Here is a 15378-nt window from a genome sequence, read left to right on the forward strand (position 1 = left end):
CCATCTTACAAAGAACAGAGTGCAGGACTTCTCAGCCTCCGAAAGTATCTGAGACAATTCATCACAATAAATAAATAAAGACATCTCTCATTTGTTCTGTTTCTCTGAAGAAACCATGCCTGTAAGATACAGAATATAACAGTATGATACAGAATGTAACAGTGGAACAAACTCAGATGAAATGGCATGCTCCAAGAACTAGGAGAAGAGAACCAAAAAAGGACCCAGGGTAGAAACTGCTATGGGCATAAGATCAATGATGTTTAAACAGTAAGATAGATACTTATATTTGAATGATCTCATATAGATACACTTAACCAAATTAGACAACAGCTCTTGCTACCAACCTGGTCAACCATTCAATTTCACTTGGGATATAGGCACAGCAGGGCAGGAGACAAGCACAGCCTTGGGCAAATATTGAGAAGATTCACACAAATTAAGCCCAGTTCCATGCAACTTCTCCTGAACACAAGCCGGCCAAAGGACAGAAACATCAGACCCAGAGCCTAATTCTAGCTGGCCAGTCACTGTATTTCTACAAAAAAAAATTCTTGTTTTCCCAAAATGTCTGGAACAGGAAGTGTACACCCTTATTATTCTACTGTTTAGCCTGCTAGAAATGAGAGACTGCTCTTCATCTTGCTTAGCAGTGACAATTATTTGCCAAGATAAGGTCACACCAGGGAAGATGATTACTGCCCAGCTCAATATTCATCATGACTGAGTAATATTGTGACTGGCTTAGAGAATATCACTTCCCACACCCCGTGGGAGTGTATGTATATGCTTTCTCTTTTAGTATAACAATCATCAGCCACCACAAGGGACTGTTTTCAAGAAACCACGATTTCAGGCAACAAATGCCCACCAAATCTTTCTCTAAATACTGTCCACGCCCCCCCAACCCTGCCATCTTTACCCTCTACCCCACTTACACCCTTCCCCTCATTCTACAAGTACCTATTTTCCCAGACTCTCCCAAAGTTTGACATGATCTAATTGAGACACACACACACATACAGAGAGAGAGAGAGAGAGAGAGAGAGAGAGAGAGAGAGAGAGAGAACTGACTGAGCAGCTGCATCCACTGGTAGACAGAATATAAAGTCTGTCAGTTCTAAATATAGACCAGTTTAGAGTTTAATAGACATGATCCATAATATGTCAAAAGAAAGCATATAGAAATATACCCAGTCTTTTAAATCCTAAACATTATTCCTGGTAACCTTAGATAGTCATCTAAGTGGAGGACACTTTTCTATAGTTCTGAGGCTGAGCAATGAGGGAGATGAAAGGGAGAGAGAGCGTTCTTGAGGAAGGGCTCTGTGTGTTGACTTCCTGATCATGCTGTGACTCGATCTTGCATGCACTCATTCATTTACCAAAACTGCCTTGAGGACCTCCTGGTGCTGAGCAGAGTTTGCACAGAGGATATAGCGATGATCCAGGCAGACAGTTCTTCACTTACAGGAAAAGAGTGGGACAAGAAACAAATACATATGGCACGTGCAGATTTTCTAACTGTTATGAAAGGAATTCATGGGATAGGATAAAATGAATAGCCTAAGTGAACCTACAGACTTATGGCCACCTAATCTTTGATAAGGGAGCCAAAAAAACAGGATGGAAAAAAGACAACCTCCTCAACAAATGGTGCTGGCAAAATTGGTTAAATACCTGTTTAAAAAAAAAAAAAAGAAAAAAAGAAACCTAAGGCTACATCCTTATATATCACCCTGCACCAGAATCAATTCCAAATGGATCAAAGACCTCAAGATAAAAGCAGATACCCTGAAAACAATAAAGGAAGGAATAGGAGAAACACTAGAGCTCCTTGGCACAGGTTGAAACTTAATAAAGACCCAGAAACACAATAAATCAAAGAAAGCTTGGGCAAATGGGATTGCATGAAATTACAGAGCTTCTGTGTGGCAAAGGACATAGCTTGCAAGATAAATAGGAAGCTCACAGATTGGGAGACGATCTTCACTAGCCATACAACAGATACAGGCATCATATCTAAAATATATTTCAAATTCAAAATATTAAATTCCCATAAAACAAATCCTCAAAGAAACAGCTGCCCATTAATAAATTGGCTAAAGAGAGGCTTCTCTGAAGAGGAAATAAGAATAGTCAATTAGACACATGAAGAAATTCCCAACATCTCTGGCCATAAAAGAAATGCAAATCAAAACATCATTGAGATTTCACCTCACCCCAGTAAGAAGGGCCATTATTAACAAAACTAATAAAAACAGATGCTGGTGGGAATGTGGTTACACTGTTGGTGGGAGTGTAAATTTGTTCAATCACTCTGGAAAGCAGTATGGAAGTTCCTCAAAAGGCTGAACATTGAGCTCCCCTATGACCCAGCAACCCCACTTCTGGGCATTTACTCAAAGGATCACAAACAAGGCTACACTAAAGCTACCAGCACAACCATATTCACTGCAGAATTATTTACCATAGCTAACATATGGAACCTACCCACATGCCCCTCAGTAGAAGAATGGATCAAGAAATTGTGGTATATATACACAATCCAATTCAATGCTTCTGTCAGAAAGAATGACATTGCTCCATTCATATGGAAATGGAAAGACTTGGAAAAATTCATACTAGGTGAAGTGAGCCAGACCCAAAGAAACATAGATTCCATGGTTTCTCTCATTGGTAAAATAGTCCTAGCAGAGGATCACAATAGTGCAATGATTATATAAGATGATGCTAAGTGAAATGACAACAAGTGGTTTTTCATTGTTGTTATTTTTAATGTACTATTTGAAATTATTTCTTTTTCATGCATTTTTCTTTCCTATGGTTTAGCCCCTGTTGTCACTGTATTTGATTTTAGCACCCTGGGTATTGTATATACATTTATCTGAATTAGGGAAGGGAAGAGGAATATCAAAATGCTGAGACAAGGGAGAAAAAGCAAACCAGTACAACATGGCTAATTACAAGACAATACGTTGGAAATTAATGATACAACCCAGAGTGGGGATGATTGGGTAGGAGGGAAGGTGGGAGAAAAATGGGGAAGGAGGTAACAAGTTTTACAAGAGATGTACCCACTACTTTCCATATGTAACTGTAACCTCTCTGTACATCACCTTGATAATAAAACTAAATTTTAAAAAAAGAATAGCCTGGGAAAGGAAGAAAGACTAGAACTGGGAGCTGGAAAAGCCAGAGTCGCCACACAGCCTCACAGTAAGAACATCATATCTGAACTGAAATCTGAAGGATGTGCATGAATGGGCCATGCAAAAAGCAGCCCAGAGAGAACAAATATGAAGGCTCAAGAATGGGCAAAAAAAGTGTTAAAAGTATAGAAGAAATGCTGAGCACAGTGACTCATACCTGCAATCCCAACTACTCATGAGGAATAGGTAAGAAAATTGCAATTGGAGGCCATCCCAGGCAAAATTACATCTAGAAAATAACTAAAACAAACAGAAAGGTGGGATGTGATTAACGTGGTACAGTACCTACCTCAAAAGTACAAGTTCCTGAATTCAAAGCCCAGTACTTCAAAAAAATTACAAAAGTGAAGCCATTGAAAGTATCCTCTTGTAGGGTGGGATGGTTGGAATACTGAAATAAAACTCGAAGGATATTGTTTACAATTTTAAAGTGATTAGAACACCACATACAAAATTTATCTCAAACAGGAAGGACAATAATGCCATTTGCAGGAGAATGGATGGAACTGGAGTTGATCATATTGAGTGAAATGCAGAATGTAGTTGTAACTCTGGGAATATTTCTGGGGAGGAAAAGGAAAGGAAAATGGTGGAGGGTGAAGGACATCAAAATGTATTTGCCTATGTATGAAGATGGCATGAGGATCTCTCAGTGAAAGCCGTTGGACAATAGGCAGGTTGATGGGAAAAGAGAGGGCCATAGAAGGAGTTACTCTGATTAAACTATAATATCTGCAAGTGTAAAATACCATGGAGAAACCTCTTGTACAATTAATATACACTTAAAATGAATAATAGGGAAATAAAACAGGTTTTGTCAGGGGCCAGGTATCAGGAGAAGGATCAATGAAGAGGGTTAGCAAGAATGAATATGGTGGGAGTAGTCTGTCTGCATGTACATAAATGGAACAATGAAATCAGTTGAAATTCCTTTAAGATGGGAAGTAAGATGTGGGATAGTGATAGAGGGGGTGAATTTCATGGGGTACATCGTGTGCATATATAGAAATGTCACGATGAAACTCCCTTGTACAACTAATCTATGTTAGTAAGTCTTTGAGAATTAACTGAAGTTTGCATTACCTGAAGCAGGGAACTGTAACCCCTCCGTACAACATAACAAAATTACATTTAAAATATTAACTCAGCCTCTTTGTACATCATCTTTATAATAATAAAAATATTTTAAAATTAACTCAAGATAGATGAAAGATATAAACATAAGAGCTATAACTATAAAACTCCTAGAAGAAAACAGTAAAGGAAAGCTTCCTAGCATCGGGCTGGGCAATGGCTTATTGGCTAGGCACCAAAAGCCCTGGCAACAAAAGGGTTTTAGACAAACCAGATTTTATCAAAATGTAAAATGTGTGCTATCTACAAAGTAAAAAGACAATTCATGGAATGGAAGAAAATATCTGCTAGTGGCATAACTGATGAGGCCTGGGCTCACAAACTCACTTACATGAGCTCAGCATTTGGGAAGACCACAATACATGACATGCAACAAGAGGTCAGGAGCACCAGGTTAAGTTGAGCCAAAGCCACTGTGTACAATCCATCTGTGGATGTTCTTTAGGCCAGACTTCCAGCTTCTTTTCCCTGACTTTTATCTTCTATTTGAAGTCACTCTTTCCTAGCTTCTGACTAGCATTGACTGGGAGAGGAAGCCATCCGAAGCAGGGTGGGGGGACTTCTACAAGAAGCACACCAAGTGACGTGTGTTGGTTGGAAACTCCACCTCAAAGTGTACCAAGAAACAAAGGAAACTGTGCCACATGGATAAAGGAAAAACGGAGCAAGAAACAACTAGATGCTGTTAGGCCAATTGCTTCAGAGTCCCTGCAGTTGTCTTCACTCTGCCTTCCTCGATGTGTTAGCTCCATCCTCAGGCTAGACTCCTTTAAGACAAGATGGACAGGTACAAGCATCTGTCCCAGGCCTTCTATCTCCACATCACTCCAATTCGGAGGGAGGGAAACTTGTTTCTAAAGCCAACAAGTCTTCCGCTCTAACAGAGTTTCCCTAATCACCTGGCACTGCTGGTGCTGAGTATCACAGATTTTCACCTAAGAAGGCAATCCCTCGGTCACTATGGCAACACAGATGGGAAGTGCTGATTGGTTTATGTCACTCCAACTCACATCCTCCCTTCTAGCTGGGGGTAGGAGTGTCAGGAATCAATCCCACCCAGGAATATCATGTTAGGAAGCAGACAAGGAGAAATTTTCCAGAAAGGAAAGCAACCATGAGTATGTCAGGGAGACCTTGGGACTGAAACCGGTCAGACCCATTCTGAAAAGGAAAGCCACCATGTGGTAGGTGATATCTGGGGAAATGAACCAATGCCTGTCAAGCATTTTGTAAAAATGATCTACTCAACAATAAATGTGGGGTCCCCAAGGGCTTCCCAGCCTACTAACTACACACTGCCCGCACTCGGGATGTCTCTACCGCTGGGTTCTGGCAGCAGCCCTCCTTGCCAAGCTTGTGTTTATGAGCTACAGAAGTCTGGAGAGTTCTTAGCTGCTAGTTTGTCTTTGCAACATGTGTGGCCTATATCCTAACGCAGCCTTTTTGGTGTAATGGAGGGAACAAGCAGGAGGTAGGTCAGCAGGCAGGGAACTAACACCCGGCCTTGCAGCCCTTTCTCAACACACACCTAGCACCCTTTTGGGGAAGGGTGTTGGCCAGTCACTCCTGCAGCCTTGCCCATTACTCTTCTCTGAAGGGAGCAGGCGATTTGCACCAGCTAATCAGCTAATCGCCTGTTAGTTCTGAGGTAAAGGTCGGGGAGGATGTGGTTGGAAGCCATCTCCCTTGGGTTCTAATCCACCCCATGACATCATCCACTTCCTGACCCCAGTCCTCTGTCTCTCCGGGTCTCAGGTCTTCAAAAAACAACCCAGCAAAGGTTTATCTTCTCACATTGTAAGATTCTAGGGTAAACGTCCTTCTACCCAAAAAGTTTCCATTCTAGTTTGAAACGTAGAAGATTCGCTTAGTTTGGGTACCTTGAGAAGCACACTGAGATGGATTTTTAAGTGAGGAAGTTCGTGGCAGTTGCTCTTAGAATGGATACTCAATCACAATGGCTCAACAGCTATGCGCCTAGGACCATATAAAATAATGCTTATCGAAATGAACTCCAACAAATGGAAACAAGAGGGTTTTTCTTGTACTGTTTGCAGTTATTTCTTTTTTCCTTTCTTTTTTCTCCCTTGGTTTATTCCCTGGTGTCACTGGTGCTTTATTTCTGTACTTTTTGTCTTCTATATAAGTTTATCTGATTTGGGGAAGGGAAAGGGAGCCATAGAAATGGTAGGACAAAGGGTGAACCAATTCATCAATGAAATCCATTAGACAGTATGTTGGAAATGAACTTTACCACATGAGGGACACTGTTCAAAAAGAAATATACTCATTACCTTACTTATATAACTGTAAGCCCTCTGTACTTCACCTTTACAATAAAATTTAAATTAAAAGTAAAGTATGGGGACCTGAGCTTGAAGAAAAAGAAGTTGAGCTTGGTGCAGTCTTTTTTTTTTTTTTTTGGTGCAATCTTAATGGCTGTTTCAGCCACCTTCACACAGAGAGTGTTCCATCTGGAGTAGCTTTTCAGAGCCCAAATTGTAGCAAAGGGGCTGAATCGTTATTCTTAACCCCATACCAAGACACTGGAGACTACTTCCCCCCAGAGAGCATTCTGGAGCTTAGGCGAAGTGGTTCTCTTTAGCTGTTGGCAATGGCCTGGAAGAGGACTCACAGTAAATTTTAATGGTCAGCACTTCCATCAACTGGGAATTGAATGCCTCCGGCCTTACAAGGAAACTTGGGATCAGAGTGATTGACCACAGCACCTCGATAGACCTCACCTATGCTGAGGAGCAAGGCAACCGACCACGGATGACTCCAGGTCTCCAACGTCCCTTCGACTTCCTTCCTGTGGCGAAAATTCCCCCTCTCCTGACAACTCACTTCTGCAAATAACAGCCAGGCTCTGAGACAATGTAGACGCTGCTTCTTTCACCCTTGTGAGCTAATGACTTTTCAAAGGGAATTTTAATTTATTCCTTCTCCCCTCTAACACCAAAAAAATAATAATAAAGGGAATTGGATGCATTAAATGTGACCTTTAAAAATGGCTCTTATGTGTTCTTATGACAGTTGAAAACATATGGCGAGATATTATTAACTCTTCCTCTGTTTGTACCTTAGGGAATTAAAGACTAGTAGCCCTTTTCCCAAAGGGTTTCTATGCCTGGAAATGTTTCCTCTATTGCAAGAATTAGAAAGAAAAGAAACCTTTCTTTACGGGCTGAGATAACCTAGCTAATTTTAACATTTGTTTTTCTTTGACTCGATGATTTTCTCTGACTTAACTATTTCAGAGGATGCATTTCTTAGTATCTGTCCTTTGGTTTTGAGCAAAAGGCACATCTTAAAAATATCCAATCAATACGGAAGATGTGACTCCATTATGTATCACTTCCTTTAATAGAGTCTATTTTAAACCTATCTTCCTGGAACTAAGATCTCTAGTGGTTTATCAGAAATAATTAGACATCTTGAATAAAATATTCTTATAGGTCCATAACTGCTTCTTTGGGTGTAAATTTATACAATGCCATCCTAAGAATTCTCTTAAAGCCATCCTACTTGAAATGACATCCTCACTGAAACAGAATCATTCTACTGTGGTTATTCAGGAGGAAGTATAGAGAGGCAGAAACCCAAAAATAGTTATTAGAATCAATCAAGGGTTTAAGAGAATTCAACTTTTCCAATGTAACTCCAGGTGTTAGAAGATATTTTCCCTGGTTGAGAAAATTGTGTGCATTATTTAATCAAGTACAACGTTTACAGAGAGTTCATTTGATGCCAAACACCCCTGGAACAAAATAATGTCTCCCCCTCAAGAAATGTACAATCTCACTGGGGAGGAGAGACTGAGCACATAGCATAATGAAGGCACCACTCCGTCTGAAATGCTGTTAGTTTCATGGTGGTTTGGGGAGGGAGGGCTGCTCAGTCACCGCAGGCTGATGTAGTTATGAAAGGTTTCACAAGGGGTTAGGAGTACAGCCTTTGAAAGCCCCAGTTGAACTGCCATATATATATATATATATATATATATATACTTTCTAAGAGGGGCAGTGTTTTACGTGTTCATTACTTATTCATGTCTTACCTATACATAATTGATTAGACTACTGAACACTGCGTTGGGCTTTAAAAGACTCGCCTATAGCGAATCAGGTGAATGCAGAGAAAGCGAGGACATTGGAAAGGTCTAAGAGTTCGTGGCACTGTTCAAGAGAAGAGAGGCCTGGACAAGGGCCCCTGGGGACCAGTGAGCGACTGATGACCTGTGTAGAGGTGGAAGAAAGTCACAAAGTAAGGGTCAAGAAGCAAAGAGGGGAGGTAACCCTCCCCCCCAAAAAAACCCTTGTACTGGATCCAAAATTCAGGGCTGGATTTGCTTATGCTTCAGTAGAGGTTTTGACCCCCCAGGTAATTCAACCTGGTCTTGGAAAGTATCAAATACTTGGGGGGTGGGTTGAGGGAATGGAAAGGGTTAGGAATTTTTATAGTCCTGCCCATTTTTGTTAATTCCAAGCCTTTAAAAGTACGAATGAGGGCTGGGGATATTGCCTAGTGGCAAGAGTGCTTGCCTCGTATACATGAGGCCCTGGGTTCAATTCCCCAGCACCACATATACAGAAAACAGCCAGAAGTGGCACTGTGGCTCAAGAGGCAGAGTGCTAGCCTTGAGCAAAAAGAAGCCAGGGACAGTCCTCAGGCCCTGAGTCCAAGCCCCAGGACTGGCCAAAAAAAAAGTAGGAATGAAGATGTGGATGCAACTACGTCATTCATTTCTCCCTCGATGGAGAAATCTACATGAATCCACAGAAGGAAAACAGTAAAGACAATGATCATGAACTGTGAGGGACTGTTGTAAGCATGCATGCACAGTACCTCGTATTACCATCATGAAAACCCCACAGTGAAGGGGTGTTATCCTGATGGTGTGATTGGAAAGTGAGGCTCCTGGAGTCCATAGAAACTGCTATTAGGAAGGATTTGAATGAGCTTCACATTCACCCATGAAATGACAAACCAAGTGAATCACTCAAGAAAGACTTCCCTGTGGGAACAAGCATTTAACCCAAGTACCAAGATTCATAAAGCATGCGTAAATGGTAACAAAATGCTCCTATAAGCTGACACTGGTGGCTCATGTCTATCATCCTAGCTACTCAGGAGACTGAGAATTGAAGATTGCAGCTCTAAGCTAGCCCAGGCAGAAAAATCTGTGAGACCCTTATCTCCAATGAACCACTAAAAAGCTGGAATTGGAGCTGTGGCTCAAATGGTAGAAGGGTAGACTGGAGTGAAAAGCTCAGGGATAGAACCTAGGCCTTGAGTCCAAGCCACAGGACCAACAAATACACACACAAAACTTCCTAAATAATACCTCTTTTGACTTCCACTACAGTTTTGTGAGAAAGACATTTTACTTTCTCCTTCTACAGATGTAAAAGAAAAAAGATACCCAGGAAGAGCTCATGATTTGCCTGTATCCTCTCAGCTAGCAAAAATAGGTTGGAGCTAGATTCTCATCCATGTGTTGGAATAACAAAGCCATCTTTGTTCCCACTGATCTTGCAGCCCAGAAAGAGGAAAACTGAGTGAGGAATAGGAGCTGATCCCAAGGAACAGAAGAATCACAGCTTACCAAACTGGTTTAACATTCCTGTGATTACAGGTCTCATGATTCCATTAGCGCCATTATCTTGCATGCAAAGCATGCAGAATCCGCCTTCACCTCTTCCCAAAGGTAGTTGTGTTTTAAATCTGGTAGACAGCAGAAGGTGAACACAGGCAAAGACAGTATCCTACTCTGTACCAGGTCTTGAACAGGGATTCCAGGAATTCGGAGAAGACACCAGCAGAATTCTTGGGCATTGGGGAGAAGAAAGAAGGGAGCATAAGGAACAAAATCAGACTTCAAAGGTTGCCTTGGGACTTAGCTGGTGCAAAGCCCGCCTGGTCCCTGCCACTGGGCATGTTACCATGGCAATGAGGTTCCTGGGAACACAGCCTCTCCAGCCAAAATCCCTGCCCAGCCTCCAGCTGCCACCCCACAAAGCCAACTCATCTCTTGGAAGGATCATGTGGAAGAAGCCATTATGATAATGCAGTTCCTTGCAGACTTTGCCTTTGGGAGCACCAGGCAGATCCCTTGTGCCAGACTTTCTTCAAATGGAAGAACTAGAGGAGTTGCTGCCATGACAACCCAGTTCCCCTGCCCATTTATACCATCTGTGAGCCGGGGGAGATCCCTGGAGGAAGTGGTTCCCCACCTACTTCACCAAGGCAGGGAGATCGCCAAGGACACACAGATGGAGATGAGCCTTGGGGAATGTTCCCTCTAGCCTGAAATGGCTGCTGCGGTTGCCATGGCAACCAGATACTTTGCCCACCAAACCATGAAGGAAGGAGAGCTGAAGTACTGCCCGAGAGCCAGCCTATGCCAGAGCCGCTCAGGGCTCCCACTTAGGCAGGTTCTGCCAGGGGAGGGTCCTCCTTAGGTTGGTGATGCCCCTGGGACCCCATTCCTGAGGGGCTTGGAGGCTGACAATCTTCCATCAAAGGACCGTGCCACCTCCACCGGGCACCCTTGGCTCACACCTGTAATCCAAGCTACGCAGGAGGCAGAGATCTGAGGATTGTGGTACAGAGCTAGCCCAGGCAGGAGAATCTGTGAGACCCTTAACTGCTATCAAGCTCCAAAATGTCTGGAAGTCAAGCTGTGGCTCAAGTGATACAGTACTAGCCTTGGCATCAAAGTTCAGGGTCAGCACCGGGCCCTGTATTCAAGCCCCAGGACTGGAACACACACACACACACACACACACACACACACACACACGTGCATGTGACAATGCCCAAGTAGTGCAGGAGACTGAAAAGACATGGCTAAAGAAATCATAAAATGGTTGCTTTTCATCCCAATCTTGACTTCGTTAATGGGAAGCAGGTGAATTGCCTGAGTCACAATTTCTCACATTATTTTTCTTTGTGTTCTTCCGTTTCTTTGAGCAAATCCCTTAACTAGGTGAGTTTTACTAACTGGAGCAAGAGGAATGGAAATGGGAGTTGGGATTATACCTATAGAAGAAAGTATCCCCTCTTTGAATAAATTCAGATTATAATATCTAAATAATGTATGTGTGCATGTGTTATAGTATTCTAGCTGTTACATTCTAAACTATAAAATGAAAGGGTACTTAAATAACAATAGAGGTGTTCTAGGAATCAAAACCAAGAGTTCAAGAGTCCTAGTGCTGTTGACAGCAAGAAATACAGCCTTTGGACTCAAATACCTCCCATAGCACATCCCTGAGTATCGTAATCAATCAGTAAATTCAAACACCAGGAATGGAGGATGCGTAAAATACACTGATATGTACTTGATTGGTCTTTCTAATTGCATTTCCTCTAACAGGCCTGTATTCTTATTTGGTTAAAAAAAATCCCTTGACACATAATGGAAGTGGGCAATGACTTAAACCAGCAAAGTGGCCACATAGTTATCTTTGCATCCATGAGAAAAAGGAAATCAAATTATTTTTACCATCAGTTGATCAGCCAAGTATGACACAAAGATGTGGCACAGCGACCTTTGCCTGAGATTCTGGCTGTGGATGACTCTCCACATTCATAAGGGATGACAAGTAGAGCCACTGTGTATCTGGGTCTGTCACAAACCAGACACATGGGTAGACTGTTTCTATAAACACTTCCTTTTCATCATCATGACACACAGGGAAAGAGGGGTATCAGTACACCCACGGTGTAGCTCATAGCACTGAGGATAAGAAAGATAAGTCATTTTTGTGAGTGATTTCTTGGAAGGAACCCAAGTATAAAATGCTTGGCTCAAATCCAGGGCTTGTGCAGAGCCAATGGTCTTCGCTACTGGGCCCAGAGTTTTGTAGGCGGTTACATATGGAGAAGAGCTTCCCTTCCAGTGGTATCTGTTATTCATTTCCTCCAGTGAGACCACAAGCTATGCCAAATTCAGGCTCCTTTCACTCCTGTCTCCATGGGCTTTCATGATTTGATTAGCTCTGAAATGCCATAATCATTCTATAGTTTATGTTTGATATTAGTACCTGTAGATAGTCCTAAATATACAGAGCTAGTATTATTTAAGCTGCTATGATAGTAAATATATGAAGGAAGAAAAATGATATGAATTCCCTAACAGCCTTACAAATGCCCTGGGGAAATGAACATAATTTGAGCTAATAGATGATCATTTGGTTTAGCAAATTATCTGTGTAAAAGTACCCACTAAATTGGAAAACATACAAGTTAAGTCCAGCCCCAGGTAGAAACGTCGAGAGACTTTAACCAGGAAAATGTTCCAATTAACCAGAAAAATTCTAGGCTGGAGGCATGACTCCAATGGTAGAGTTCCAGCCAAGCAAGCAAAGTTGAGCATATGAGACCTTGAGTTCTAACCTCACTCTCTGAAAGAAAAATGCAAGCTAAAATCATGCATTTTAATCATCTTAGTTTATCCAGTCGAAGAGATATGTTGACATGCACAAACAGATTTACGCATATACACACAGATAGTATTAATGAAGTTAAGCTTCCATTCACTGAGAATAGAAATTTTAAATTGTAACTGCTTTCCCAAAGGTGCATGCGCACACGCGTGTGTATGTGTGTGTGTGTGTGTAAGCAGTTCTACCACTTGGCACATTGTCCTTCCAGAAATGTACCCTAAGGAATGAAAGTGAGAATACAACATTTGCAACATTTATCATTCATTTATGGTGGTAATAATAATTAAAACAACTGGGAAAATGAATAGTGTTACAGCAATGATAGTTTTGCATCATCTCATTGTTGTAATGCTGGGATTGTCCAGCAGCTATTCAAAACCATATTTTCAAAAACTATCTAAAGACATTAGGAAATGGATACCCTATATTGCTAAGTAAGAATAAACAAGATGTAATTATATACAGAACATGATTCTGATATTTAAGATAAATCATATAGATATAGCTGTACAACTGAAACTCTGTCAAATATTCCCCTTTCTCTTATTGGAAAATATGATATGTATAGAATGACACCAAAAATTGATAGCGTTATTATTTACTGTGATTTTAACTTATTTTTCTATTCTTTTCCAAGCCAATTCCCAAGACTTAAACCATTATTGAAAACTACTCATTGATTTTTAGTATCTGGTACTACAAAGAACATGGGCCCATTTTGCTTCCTATTCCTTTATTAATTAATAGTTCCTTTTGCTTGTTCCCTTAGAGAAAAAAATTTACCTAAATTAGTATTTTCTCTCATCCTTATTTTATAATCTTGCTGACAATTCATGTTTTTCTCTGTATCTTCATAGATATTTGGTGAAAAGATGAGAAGAAGCTCATTATAAAAAACATAATCTTAACTTTATACTTTACATTTTTCTTGATTTTTTTTCCTGTGGTTCTGGGGTTTGAGCTCAGGGCCTCATGTTTCTTAGCTTGTTTTCTCCACCAGCATTTTACCACTTGCGCTGTGCCAGCCAAGACTTCGGGTGGTTGTTTTGTTTTGTTTTGCCAGTGATGGAGCTTGAACTCAGGGTATGGGCACGGTCTCTGGCTTCTTTTTGCTCAAGGCTAGCACTCTACCACTTGAGCCACAGTGCTACTTCTGGCTTTTTCCATATAAGTGGTGCTGAGGAATCGAACCCAGGGTTTCAAGCATGCTACCACTAGGCACTTTTCCCGTCCCCTTTTGCTGGTTATTTTGGAGAAGGAGTTTAGTGAACTTTTATGACCAGACTGGCTTCAAACCATGATCCCCCAGATCTCAGCCTCCTGAGTAACTAGGCTTATAGGCATGAGCCACCAGTGCCCAGCTTTTTCTTGAATTCTTTTTTTTAATGAGTTTTTTTTTTAATTTTACTTCCCATTTCTCTTCAACTTCTTCTTTTTTTTTTTGGCCAGTCCTAGGCCGTGAACTCAGGGCCTGAGCACTGTCCCTGGCTTCTTTTTGCTCAAGGCTAGCACTCTGCCACTTGAGCCACAGCGCCACTTCTGGCCATTTTCTGTATATGTGGTGCTGAGGAATCGAACCCAGGGCCTCATGTATACGAGGCAAGCACTCTTGCCACTAGGCCATATTCCCAGCCCAATTTCTTGAATTCTTAATGATCATATTTACCATGTCTACAGCCAGAAAAAAAAATACTGGTTTCAAAAATAGAAATCAAAATATCAAATGAGCCTGGCCACAATAACTTACCAGACTTTTCTACCTCACCTCATTAATCATGCTGACTGAGGCTTGGAAAAATAACCCAGACTGGGAGTACCACTGTTGTCCTGTGAAACACAATGGGTTTCCCATTTGGGCTTGGGGACGTGGGTTTCTGCCTTTATAATATGTCAAAGGAAGCCCCTTGATGACTTGTGTTGAAATAAAATGACCAAATATAAACTGTCTAGAATATGATGGCTTCTAAGAGATGGAAGACAGTGTCAGAATAACTATTTCTAGTGCTTCCGTCATGCAAGCATAGCCTATTAGATTATCAGCAAGAGAAACTTAGGGAAAGGCCCAACCACCCATGAAGCTGGTCTTGGGAAAGGGTCAGAGAAAGAAGGTCCAGGTGCTGTGTGGGAGACAAAGGCACGGTGATGGAACACAGATGACAAGGTGTAGCACTACCCCAGGAGCAGCCCCCACTCACCCAGCGAGGATCTCAGATACCTGAAAATACTATCCATCAGCTTTCAGTAGAATACCAACAAATGAACTACACTTCCTTTCCCTTCATTTGTCTCTTCTCGGTGTCCATGTAGCACTGCCTATAATAGAAGCTAGTAACTTCTTAAATTATTTTCAAGAGTGGCCCTTCCCACTTTCCCCCTTCCCAGAATACTCGGGATCTTTCAGAAGAAAAATAAAAGAATTTATCCACATTCTTGCCATGATTTTATTTGGGTTATGTTTCTTTTTTTCTTGCTTCTGTTAAGCTACCTTTCCCACTTGGAGCTATTTCCTTAACAAACTAAAAATAGCTGTTTTGTCAATATTAGTAGGAACTGAGATAAAAAGAATGCCCCATCCATTT

This window comes from Perognathus longimembris, chromosome 18, assembly GCF_023159225.1.
Source record: "Perognathus longimembris pacificus isolate PPM17 chromosome 18, ASM2315922v1, whole genome shotgun sequence".
Classification (NCBI taxonomy): Eukaryota; Metazoa; Chordata; class Mammalia; order Rodentia; family Heteromyidae; genus Perognathus; species Perognathus longimembris.